Genomic DNA, 14,051 nt, shown 5'->3' on the forward strand with positions numbered 1-14,051 from the left:
AAGGAAGGAAGGAAGGAAGGAAGGAAGGAAGGAAGGAAGGAAGGAAGGAAGGAAGGAAGGAAGGAAGGAAGGAAGGAAGGAAGGGGGAGAGAGGAAGATTGTTTTTTTTGGGGGGGGGCACAAAATATCAAAGAAAAGCAATTGTCTGGAACCACATGATCTTGTTGGTGGATAAATGGAAACTTGGGTTCATTCAGCATGATACTAATGGGTTTCCAAGTGATCCCAAACAGCTGATGCACTCATATAGTGCCTAACATATCTGAAAAGAAATTTACTCAAACAAGATTTTGGCTGAGGATTATTATTACTTCTTGTAAGGAGAAGCATTACGCGGTGAATAGAAGATCAGGCTTGGTGTCAGGGAAATCTGGGTTTGAACCTTATCTCTGCTATTTATTATCAGTATTGTTGTTCAGTCTTATTCAATTCTTAATGACACCACAGACTATACTGTCCATGGGTTTTTCTTAGCAAAGATACTGGAGGAGGTTACCAATTCCTCTTCCAGTGAATTAAGGCAAACAGAGGTTAAATAACTTGCCCAGGGTCACACAACTAGTGATTATCTGAAGCTGAATTATCACTCAAGTCTTCCTGACTCCAGGCCCAATGCTCTATCCACTGTGCCACCTAGCTACCTCTATTATCAATGTTACCATACATAAATCATTTTCCCTGAGTCTCATGTTTTTTCACATGGAAAATAGGCATAATAACACCTCTAATACTAACAACATAGAGCTGTTGTGAGATTCAAATGAGATGATGTAGGCAAAGCAAACTTTGAAGCATCATGTACATGTCAGCTATTATTGATGTCAAATTAATGTGAGTAATATTATTAATTGCATGAGGGGGAAGCATAGAATTCAGAACTTTGAAGGAACATTAGGAAGGTTCATCTAGTCCAGCTGTTTAATTTGACAGATGAGGAAACTTCTGTCCAAAGAGATTGTGACTTACCCAAAGTCATACAGTCAGTCACTACTGATCACTTCCCTGATTTCTGAATTTCTAGATCTGGATAATTTGGTGCCAAGCTTAGCAATGTGTCTTCTTCTCTTCCCATGGCACAAAATGGCTCAATGCCCTTCATTTTGTTACTGCAGGAACCAGGTGGTTGAACACAGGGAGGGAAACAGCAAGCTGCCAAGTTGTTCTGCCAACTGATGCTAAAAAAAAAATAAAACACCAAAAAAAACCTGAGGCTCACATGCTGACTCTTATACTGACAATAACCAGCACTGCACCTAAAAAAAAATTTGACTCTTTCTCCCACTATCACCAAGACTCCTTTTCCTGAATTCAAATCTGGCCCAGACACTTACTAGCAGTGTGACCCTGGGCAAGTCACTCAGCCCTGTTTGCCTCAGTTTCCTCATCTGTAAAATGAGCTGGAGAAGGAAATGACAAAAACCACTCTAGTATCTTTTCAAAGAAAACTCCAAAAGAGTCAGACATGACTGAAAAACAACTAATCAATTTTTTTTTAGATTTCACTGACAATTTTTTTTCACATTTCTATTTATTTATTTTAGTTTTCAACATTCACTTCCACAAGACTTTGAGTTCCAAATTTTCTCCCCATCTCACTCCTACCCCTATCCCATGATGGTGTGCATTCTGATAACCCCTTTCCCCAATCTGCCCACCCTTTTATCATACCTGCCACTTCATCCTTCCCCTTCTATTTTCCTGTAGGTAAGCTAGATTTCTATATCTCATTGACTGGGTATCTTATTTCCAAGTTGCATGTAAAAACAATATTTGACATTCATTTTTTAAAACTTTGAGTTCCAATATCTCTTCCTTCTTCTCTCCTGTCCCCCTTACTGAGGGAGCAAGCAATTTGATACAGGTTATACATGTGTAGTCATACAAATCACTTCCATAACAGCCATGTTGTGAAAGACAATATCCCTCCATCTTATCCTGCCCCCATTAATTCTGTTCTCTCCTTTGACTCAGTCCCTCCTCAAAAGTATTTGCTTCTGATTACCCACTCCTCCAATCTTTTATGTGAGATAATTCACCGCATTCTATCTCTCCCTTTCTCCTCCCAGTACATTCTTCTTTCACCCTTTAATTTTATTTTTTAGATATCATTCCTTCATATTCAACTCACTCTGTGCCCTCTGTGTATATATATTCCCTCCAACTACCCTAATAATGAGAAAGGTCTCATGAGTTACAAATATCATCTTTCCATGTAGGAATTTAAACAGTTCAACTTTAATAAGTCCCTTATAATTTTTCTTCTTCTTTATCTTTTCATGCTTCTCTTGAGTCTTGTATTTTACAGTCAAATTTGCTATTTGCCTCTGGCATCTCAAGGATGCATTAAATTCCTCTACACCATTGAATGCCACTTTTCCTCCTCATTGATTATACTCAGTTTTGCTGGGAAGGTGATTCTTGGTTTTAATCTTAGCTCCTTTGACCTCCAGAATATCATATTCCAAGCCCTCAAGTCCCTTAACATACAACTTGCTAAATCTTGTTATCCTGATTTTGTTTCCACAATATTTGCATTGTTTCTTTCTGGCTGCTTGCAGTATTTTCTCCTTGACCTAGGAACTCTGGAATTTGGTTATAATATTCCTGGGAGTCTTCCTTTTGGAATCTCTTTCAGGAGGTGATAAATGGATTCTTTAAACTTCTATCTCACCCTCTGATTCTAGAATATCAGGGCAGTTTTCCTTGATAATTTCTTGAACGATGATGTCTAAGTTCTTATCATGACTTTCAGGTAGTCCAATAATTTTTCAATTATCTCTCCTAGATCTATTTTCCAGTGAAATTTTTCCTATTGTCTTCTATTTTTTCAATTTTGGGGTTTTGTTTATAATTTCTTGATTTCTCCATTAGCTCCCATTTGCTCCATTCTAATTTTGAAGGAATTATTTTCTTCAGTGAGCTTTTGGACCTCCTTTTCCATTTGGCCAATTCGACTTTTTAAAGTATTCTTCTCCTCGTTGGCTTTTTGGACCTCTTTTGCTATTTGGTCTAGACTATTTTTAAGGTGCTATTTTATTCAGCATTTCTTAGGTCTCTTTTAGCAAGCCATTGACTCATTTTTCATTATTTTCTTGCATCACCTTTGTTTCTCTTCCCCATTTTACCTCTACTTTTCTTAACTTGATTTTCAAAGTCCTTTTTTGAGCTCTTCCATGGCCTAAGATCAATTCATATTTTTCTTGGAGGTTTTGGATGTGTTGTCTTCTTCTGATTGTATGTTTTGATCTTCCTTGTCACCAAAGTAAGATTCCATTGATTGAATTTTTTCCCCTGCTGTTTGCTCATTTTCCCAGTCAATTACTTGACTTTTTATTTCTTTGTTAAAGGAGAATTCTACTTTCAGGGTGGAGGGCATACTGTCTCAGGCTTCAAGGGCCTTGTGCAGCTGTTTTCAGAGATACTTCTAGGGACCTGTAAGTTTTCAGTTCTTCCAAAGTGGTATGGCCAAAGGAGAGGTGTTTACTACTCTCCTGGCCTGTGCTCTGGTTTGTGAGTGACCACAAGCATTCTTTTCTGCCCTGGAAGTGTGAGGAGGGTTCCCTCTCTACTGCTTCTACAAGATCTGCTATGCCAGTGCACCTTCTCACCCTAGAACCACCACCCAGGACTGGGACTTATATCCAAGCATGGGCAGAGCAAGAGAGTCCTGCCTTAGCACCAGCAAAGAGACCCCTGGAATGTCCTTCTGATCAGTTGTTCAATCCCTTGACTGTCTGTGGGCTCAGAGCTCTGGAAGCAGCTGCCATGGGTCACCACCCTGGGGCTGCACCGGGTCTGAGGCTGAGATGGGGTCAGGGTTAGTCTGTGTTCCTCTATCAGCAAGGTCCAACAGACCTTTCCCAGTTATCTTCAAAGCTGTCTTTGGCATTTGTGGGTTGAGAAGTCTGGAAACCTCCTCAGCAGCTGGTGATTCAGGACCCTGAGGCCTGTCCTGGACAGCTGTGCCATGTGGCCCATGCTGGACTGCTCTCCTCTCCGAGCCCCATGCAGCACACCTTTCCCATCCACCATTCAGGTTATCTTGGGCTAGAAATTTGTTTCATTCCATCTTTTTGTGGGTTCTTGTAAAGCCAAGCAAAGGCAACTTCCCAAGGTTAAAATATCAGCATAGCTGCTGTCCGTTTTATTCAGTGACAAATTAACAACAGAGAAAATCAAAATATAGCATAATTCAAAATACAGCATTCACCAAGTGTAATTGAATAATTTCCAAGTACTACTCTACCCCTGGACATTACATTCATTTAGTCAATCACCAAGTCCCTCTTCTCAAATGGAGATTAGTTTCCAATGATAAACAAAGTACATTCATTTGGTCAGTCACAGAGCACAAAAAAGTCAAAAGTTTCCCACCCCTGGATCAATGAAAAGGCCATCTACCCCAGAGTTACAACAAGCTTAAGCACAGCATTTAATACCCAAATGGAGGTCTTCATCTTGACATGAGGCAAGTTCTCAGCAATCTTTGTTCCTGGGGAGACAAAGCTTAGCAAGGCCACAAGATACATTGCCAGTGTCCTCATTAATTCATTCTCTGTCTGCAGAACAGTGCTAGGACCCCTGAAAACATTAGAAAAACCCTCTTCTAGGATTTCTGTAGACATACAACAAGAAAATCCTTCTTCACGGCTTCTGAACCAACAGCAAGATTACAGAACCTCTGCAACAACAGCACTGGCCTTCACCAGTGAACACAATTCACTCTCTGTCTGCAGATCAATCTCTGGACCCCTGAACCAGCAGCAAGGTTCCAGAACCTCTGCAACAACAGGACTGTCCTTCACCAGTGGACAAATCTGGCAAAACAACGTCAAAACAGACAGACAAAGTACCAGCATAACAGCCATGTCTCCTCAGTCCTTCACAGTTCTGGGTGGCAGCTCTCAAAAGTCCTGGGAAGTTCAAACTGGCCCTTAGCAATCCTCTCCATCTCTTTGCCTCCAAGATGCTGCTTTCAAAAAATTCTTCTGCCTCTCTCTCTCTGCTTTTGCCTCTCTAAATTCATGTCACCAGCTCCTCCCACTTCAGCCCTCTCTTTTCATGTCAACAAGTCTATCCCATAAGTGGGATTCACAAGCTCTGGGTTTTAACACAATCAATCTGAAAACCAAGCAAATACAGGGGGATCTTTAAATTCCATTACTATTACAGTTTTCCTACTCTAGAATTTGTTTAGAGTCATTTTCACAGGTGTTTGGAGGGGTTTAGGGAAGAGCTCAAACAAGGCCCTGCTTTTACTCCACCATCTTGACTCTGCTCCCAAACAACAATTATTCCCATGTTTAGTCTTCTCTTTTCCAGGTTAAATGTCCCTATTTTCTTCAACTGTTTATGTTGTAGCATGGCCTATAGGCTTTCCAAGGCAGCTAGGGGACACAGTGGATAGACAGTTAGGCCTGGAGTCAGGAAGATTTGCTGAGTTCAGATCCAATTTCTGACACTTACTAGCTCTGTTACCTTGGGCAAGTCATTTAACTTCTATCTACTTCAGTTTCTCCAACTATAAAATGAAAATGGGGATAATTATCTCACAGGACTATTATAACCATCAAATGAGATAATGTTTGTAAAGCACTTAGCACAGGGCCTGGCACACAATCGGAACTTAATAAATGCTTATTCCCTTCCTTACCCAGTCATTAGAGAGGAGTATACCACTTAACACACTAAGATTTTATAGAATGAGATTTTAACAACAAAAAAAAAAAAAGAAGGGGGAAAGGGAGAGGAGGAGGAAGAAAAGGAGGAAGAAGAAGTGGGGCGGCTAGGTGGTGCAGTTAATACAGCACCAGTCCTGGAGTCAGGAGGACTTGAGTTCAAATGTGACCTCAGACACTTGACACTTACTAGCTTTGTGACCTTGGGTAAGTCATTTAACCCCAATTGCCCTGCCTTCCCACCTCCAAAGTAATAAAGATATTTTTTTTAAAGAAGGAGAAGAGGGGAAAGAGAAGGAAGAAGAGGAAGACAAAGAAAAGGAGGAATATGAGAAGAAAACTGGGGGGGGGAGGAGTGGGGGAAAAGGAAGAAAAGGATTTCCCCTTGCAATGTATTTCTCTTCCCTTGTACAGAGCCCAGTCTACTATTCTCATGGCCCCAGTGAGAATTTACTGCAAGGAATAATCAGTGACTCTAAGGAAGACTTTTTTTTTTCCTTTCCATTATCTAATCATCTTATAGATAATATCAAGACAGACTTTTCAATGCAAAAAGAAAAATGGGTAAAAATCAGCACACAATGTTTTCTTCTTTCTTTGTAAGATTCCTGGTCATGTCTTTCTATGTTTTGTAAATGCCTTCTATCACAAATGTAAGAACATATGACACATTAACAAAACAGAATTATCCCCATAGCCTCTGTTCTTCTCTGATATTAATGTGGCTTTCAGAGTCTATAGTGGTAATAGACTCTTTTCTTAAAACTTTGTCCCGGTGCAAAATTGGAGGGGAAGGTTTGGCTTTCTTGTTGAACCTCTGGTCACAGGTCAATGTTCATCCACATTTGCAGGTCCAGTTTGATCAATAGTGGTGCCAAAAAATGTGCAAAACAGTTGACAGATCAGTGTGGCCCTTAAACTGTGCTCTGAGGTTAGAGGATGCTGTTACATAATCTGCAAACAAGACAGCCTTTGGATCATGAGGAAAGTACTCCTAAGGGAAAGTAGCCTCTGGAGAGACCAGGAAGTAATCAAACTGTATTCAAATACACAACACACATTATCAACTAGAAAACATTCACCCTGGAAACAGTTTTCAAACTTCCTGTTAATTGCTCTCTTAACTCTTTGCATTCCAGAAGTTTTCTTGGGTTCTTATCAGAACTGGTTAACCTTAGACACACCCTTGTGAATGCCCTACTTTTTCAGCAGAGAAAGCTGATATCCAGAGCTGGTTAAGTCAGTCCTTCCCTCAATAAACACTTATTAAGTGCACGTGCCAAGCATGTTGGGGAACAGGCAAATCACAGTCACTGCCCTCAAGGAATTGACTCTAATGGGGGAGACAAGAGGCAAACAAATCTATGTATACAAGGGATCTAAAGCATCAACAAGAAATAAGGAACTGAGGGCAAGCACCAGAAACAGGAGGAGCTGGGAAAGGCTTCAAAACTTACTCTCAGAATCTGGGGACACAAAGAGTTGGTACTACATTAGAACTTTCTTATTTCACAGGCTGTTATTACTGGAGTAGAAGTCACCTCTTCCAATCTAGGCTCATTTAGTGCAGGATGTTGTGGTAGAAAGAGAGCTGTTTTGGAAATCAGAGGTTCAAATCCTACCTTCACCAATTGCTATTTATGTGACCCTGGGCAAGTCACTTTCCCTTTATGGGCCTCAGTTTTCTCACAGCTTCCAAAGAACTCTTCTGGCTCTAAACATGTCAACAACAACAACAAACTTTCTCTCCTATTCCAATGTTATTTGCAAAGATTATTCCTGCTTGGTTTTGTATGTAACAAAAGTTAAATCTCATGGTACTCAAAATACTAATTCCTTTCAATCAATATATAAGCATTTATTAAGTGTCTACTATGAGAAAAGCACTGTGCTAAGCCCTGGGGACACAGAAAGAAGCAAAAGATAGACCTTGCCTTCAAGGAGCTTATAATCTAATTTGGAAGACAAAATATTCAAACAAATATGTAGAAAGCAAACTATATACAAGATAAATAAATATATATTATAAGATAAGATAAATTATATACAAGATTAATATATATGTATACATAAATATATATATATATATATATATATACTACAAGATACATAAATAAAACTATATACAAGATAAATAAATAAAAAACAGAGGGAAGGCATTGGAGTTAAGACAGACTAGAGAAGGCTTCCTATAGAAGGTGAGATTTCAGTTGAGCCTTAAAAAGAGTGGGGAGAGAGGGGGTGGATCTTCAGTAGTTGGAGCAGAGAAAGGAGAGTATTCCAGGCATTAGGGACGGCTAGGAACAATGTCAGGAGTAAGAGATGGAGGGCCACGTCCATGGAACAGCCAAGAGTGCCATTGGATTGAAGAGTATCTGTTGAAGATTAAGTTGTAAGAAGACTAGAAGGAAAAAGGGGGCTAAGTCAAAAAGAGCTTTGAATATCCAACAGAGCATTTTCTATTTGATACCGGAGGCAGTAGGGAACCACTGGAGGTCCTTGAGTAAGGGGATGACATGATCAGACAGACCTGAATTTTAGGAAAATCACTTTAGTAACTGAATTGAGGATGGATTGACCTGGGGAGAGTTTGAAGAAGACTATTGCAATAGTCCAGGCATGAGATGATGAGGGTTTGCACCAGGGAGGGGTAGCAATATCAGAGGAGAAAAGGGTTTGTATTCAAGAGATGCTTCAAAGGGAAAATTGATAGGCCTTGGATATGGAGGGTGGGAGAGAGTGAGGAATCCTGGATGACCCCCAGAGCTGAGAGAACAGTGTTGTTCTTTACTGTAATAAGGAAGGCAGTAAAAAACATAGCACGTCAATATTACCTTATGTAATTGATTGGCCCTTTCAGCAGTCAAGATCACAGGGACAGGTTCCTGTCATGGGAACCAGTGGCCAACTAAGAAGAATTTGTTCTAAAAGCAACTCTTTCTTTAATCACCTAGCACTCAAACTCTCTCTGTTATAGACTGGGTCTAAGAATTACTTTAAAATTGTTATTTATCAATTATTGGCTTGTATCCCTCCCACCCACTAATTGCTCTCTGGCATAGCTAAGCTATTAACATTCACTTAGACCTTAAATTTATAGCTAAACAATTTAATTAGATTAGAAAAATCATGATCAAGGCAAGGAGAATTAGATGCAGGTATCATAGAATTCTGCATTCCAATCACAGCTGAACTCCAGCCCCCAAGGGAAAATGTCCCTTTCTGGTCAGTCTCCATTTTCTATCTTACTCCTGAGACATGGGAGAGTCAACCCAAAGGTTCATTATCTCATCCAAAACTTCCAAGTCTCTGAAAATGGACATGGGAGAGAAGCAATTTGCCTTGCTCTGTTTCGGTCGTACCACGCCTGGCAAGGGCTGAAGATGATTTCATTGATGCCTTTGGTCATAGTTATATGGACAAACAGGACAACCAAGGTCTCTGACACTGACCAGCATCTTGGGACTTCACGATCTTAGAAGCTAAGTTGCTCATCCGACAGCCTACTGTACCCATGTCCCCTACAATCCCAGCACTGAAAATGGGTCCGACTCAAATACTCCAAACATTAATTGGCACAGTGGATAGAGAACTCACCCCAAGTCAGGAAGACCCAAGTTCAAACCTCATCTCAGACAGCTGTGTGACCCTGGGCAAGTCACATAACCTCTGTCTGCCTCAGTTTCCTCATCTGTAAAATGGGGATGAAAATAACAGCGCCTACTTCCCAAGATTGTTGTGAGGATCCTGGTGCTATATAAATGTCAGCTATTATTAGCTAATATCATTAATCCCTATGGGACACAAATCTAATGCCAATTAGCAGCAAGGGATAAGTGGGACTGGGCTGCAGCCCAAACTATAGTCACTTTCTCATTTCTGTTTCATCTCTGATCCCATATTGTGTGTCTATGCCAGGAAGTCACTTTCAGGACTCTCTCCTGGTGAATGCATTCTTTGCACTAAAGTCTTCTGCAAGATAAGAGTCCAGAGAGAGTATTTGCCTATCCAGATGTAGATGTGGTCCCCCAAATTTTTTCTGGAGGGGGGGATGATTGTACCTTATACTTGTCATTAAGAGCCACTCCTTGTTATACTTTTAGATGGCCTCTCCAAGTCCTTGTCCTAACTGTTCACAACAAGGTGAGAGGCTCCTCAAAAAAAGTGGGAGTATCTGCCCTGATACTCATCTTTACCTCCTACAACAAAAGAGTTAGGAAAGTCAAAATCTTTTGCCTTATGATAAGCATCACAAACCATTCCAAGGCCTGGAAGAGAACCCTCAACTGGGATAATGACCAAAGCAGGGAGCTCCACGACACTAGCTCAAGGCCATCATTGAGAGGACCCCCACAAATGGAAGTTGAGGAGAGCAGGGTGATATGGGAGTGTTTGATACAGCACCCCTTCTAGTAGTTTCCTATTTGAAATAATTATGCTTACTAATTGATGCCAAACTCTGCAGTTTCTGGTCTGTGGCAGCGACTGCAAGCTCTGTGAGTACCTTCTACATATGGCAGTCTGGGGCAAATCTCCAGTTTCCACAGGCAAGTTACAGCTTTGGAGCTGTCTTTTTCCATTTAAATGAATTGGATAGAGCTAATTTCTTAATTCAGAATCATAAATCTTTGTAGAAAATAAGTCAACTTATCTTATTCAAATGACTTACAACACATAAGCATTTTGTTAAGCATAAAGCCTCTCAAATGTAAGGCATTGACAAAATGACTAATATGGAAATGTTTTGCATGATTGTACATGTATAACTTATATCAGATTGCTTACTGTCTCAGAAAGGGGGAAGAGAAAGGAAGGACAGAATTTGAAACTCCAAACAGAACAAAAAAGAATGTTAAAAATTGTGTTTACATCTAATTGGGGGAAACTAAAAAATTATTTTAAAATAATTTGGACTTTGGAATCATGGACATAAAGAATATTAAAGTTGGGGTGTCCAGGTGGCTCAGAGAGTAAGAGCACCAGCTCCAGTGTCGGGATGACCTGGGGATCAAATTCGGGCTCAGATACTCAGCACCACACCCAGAAATAACTGGCTGTGTAACCTTGAGCAAGTTACTTAACCCCGATTGCTTTAAAAAAAAAAAAAAGAACATTAAAGTTGGAAGGAACCTGAACGATTATTTAGCCCAACACCTCATATCATTATTATTATTATTTTACATATTTATTAATTAGTGAATTGTAGAATACACTACAACAATAGGTGTTTAATACACCTATTAAAATAATCTCCCTTTTCCAACCACCATGAGGCCAGATTTTTTTCATATATTTCAACCAGAACAACATATTGCAATAGGCTAAATGCAGCAGCATATGTAAGAATCTGTCTTCTACTAAGCCAAATATTAAAGAAATTTGGAAATATATTTAAAACAAAGCCAATCTTCTCAATAATTATTTTTTCTTTGGGAAAATAGTTATTAAAAAAACCATCCATATTATTTACATTAACACATAATGGGTTTATTATTGCTATTTTAAAATAATAAATCAATATTTTAAAATTTTGTCTAAATTCCCAATATAGTAAATGTCAATAGATATAAGCTATATAGACAAAAGTAAAACTAATGAAATAAAATTTCCAGCATGGTTAATATCAATAGATATAATCCATATAAACAAAGCAGCTTTTTTAGATGACTTTGGGTTACCATCATGAAATAGAAACATAGAATTTACAGCTGAAGATAATCTAGTAGATCAAGATTATTTTATAGATGAAGACACTGAGATCCAAACAGAGGAAAGGGGGAATTACTTTATTCGAGGTCGCAGAGGTGGTAAAGTAGCAAGGAAGGATTTGAACTCAGATTTTTTTCATGTTTTATTTAAGTTTTTATTACAAATCTAGTGCTCTCTCAATTATACTTGATTGAATCTGAGTATAATAATACTTCAGTTCTCAATTGTATTCCGTGATGTAGACTTGGGCTCCAGTCTAGGCTCTGCCATAGAGCACCTAGGTGGCCCAGCAGAAAGAGCTCCATGTCTGAAGTTAGGAAGACTCATCTTTCTGAGTTCAAATCTGCCCTCAGACACTTGGTATCTTTGTGACCCTAGGCAAGTCACTTAATCCTGTTTGCCTCAGTTTCTTCATCTGTAAAATGAACTGGAGAAGGAAATGGCAAGACCATTCTAGGATCTTTGCCAAGAAAACCCCAAAGGGGGTCACAAAACAGACATGACTGGATAACAACAACTGAACTAGGGTCAGCCATTCACTCACATAGAAAACCCTTAAGAAATGCTTTTTTAATTGCATTGAACTTCCTCACCCATAAAATGTGGGCTTGGAGTAAATATCATCTAAGTTTTCTTACAGCTCCTAAATTCTTTGTTTCTGAGTAGATGACATGGATGCTTAGTGCTGTGAGGCTTCCAACCTTCTATTCCCACCATGCTTTTTTTTTATTTTATTTTTTAGTTAAATTTTATGTTTACTTTTAGTTTACATCATTCATCTCCACAAGATTTTCAGTTACAAATTTTCTCCCCATCTTTCCCCTACCCCCCACCAAAAACAGCGATCCCACTGAATATCCTTTCCCCCAATCTGCTCTCTCCTATATCCTACCCCATTCGCCCTCCGACTTTCCCCTAGGGCAAGATGGATCTCTATACCCCAGTGCCTGTATATCTTATTTCCCAGTTGCATGTAAAAAAAAAAAATAATAATTTTTTTAACTTTTGATTTTAAAACTTTGAATTCCAGATTCTTTCCCTTCCTCCATCATCACCTACCCTTATTGGGTAGATAAACAATTCAATGTAGGTTGGACATGTGTAGCAATGCAAAACATTTCCATGGTAGATATATTGTGAAAGATTGACTATATTTCCCTCCAACTTATCTTGCCCCCCACTTGTTCTATTCTCTACTTTGACCCTGTCCCTTTTCAGAAGTGTGTGCTTCCAACTTCCCTCCCCTGCAACCTGCCCTCCCCTCCATCATCCCTCCTCTCATCCCCTTCCCTCCTACTCTACTGTAGGGTGAGATATCGTGTTTAGTGTATATGTCATTCCCTCCCTAAGCCAAATTCAATGAGAGTAAGGTTGATTCATTCCTTTGTGCTTTCCTATTCTTCTCCTCTATTGTAACAGTTTTCCCTTGCCTCTTCTATATGAGATAATTTACCCCATTCTGTCTCTCTCCATCTCCTCTCATCATATTCCTCTCTCACCTCTCAATTTCACCTTTTAAGTATCATCCCTTCCTATTCAATTGGTCCTGTGCCCCTGTCTATGTATACCTGTTCACATATATACACACACTCACATATGTATATTATATATATATACTCTCCTATATAGACATATATATGTATGTATACATATATATATATATATATAATCATATATACTTATATTCCCTTCAACTATTCTCATACTGACAAAAGTTTCATAAGTTACAATTATCATTTTTCCGTGTAGGAATAGTTCAACTTTGATAAGTTCCTTATGATGTCTTTTCCCTGTTTACCTTCTCATGCTTCTCTTGCTTCTTGTATCTGAATGTCAAATTTTCTATTCAACTCTGGTTTTTTCATCAAGAATGCTTGAAAGTTCTCTATTCTACTGAATGACCATATTTTCCCCTGAAACATGATACTCAGTTTTGATGGGTAGGTGATTCTTGGTTTTAATCCCAGCTCCTTTGCCCTACAGAATATCATATTCCAAGCCCTTCGATCCCTCAGTGTAGAAGCTGCCAGATCCTGTGTTATCTTGAATGTGTTTCCACAATACTCAAATTGTTTCTTCTTGGCTGCTTGTAATATTTTCTCCTTCATCTGGGAACTCCAGAACCTGGCTATAATATTCCTAGGAGTTTTCTTTCTGGGATCTTTTTCAAGAAGTGATTAGTGGATTCTTTCAATCTCTATTTTGCCCTCTGGTTTTAAAACATCAGGGCAGTTTTTCTTGAGAATTTCTTGAAGGATGATTTCTAGGTTCTTTTTTTTTAACATGGCTTTCATGGGGCGGCCAGGTAGCACAGCAAGTAAGAGCACCAACTCCAGTGTTGAGAAGACCTGGAGATCAAATCCCGGACTCAGACACTTAGCACCCACCCAGAAACACCTGACCATGTAACCTTGAGCAAGTTACTTAACCCCAATTGCTTAGCAGCGGCCAGGTGGCTCAGTGAGTAAGAGCACCGGCTCCAGTGTTAGGATGACCTGGATCAAATCCAGGCTCAGATACTCAGCACCACACCCAGAAATAACTGGCCGTGTAACCTTGAGCAAGTTATTTAACCCCAATTGCTTTAAAAAAAAAAAGAAAAAAAAAACATGGCTTTCAGATAGTCCAATAATTTTTAAATTATCTCTCCTGGATCTATTTTTG

The sequence above is a fragment of the Petaurus breviceps genome, unplaced genomic scaffold (assembly GCF_028583685.1).
Source record: "Petaurus breviceps papuanus isolate PSGF00001 unplaced genomic scaffold, PetGlider_PUasm1.0 174, whole genome shotgun sequence".
Classification (NCBI taxonomy): domain Eukaryota; kingdom Metazoa; phylum Chordata; class Mammalia; order Diprotodontia; family Petauridae; genus Petaurus; species Petaurus breviceps.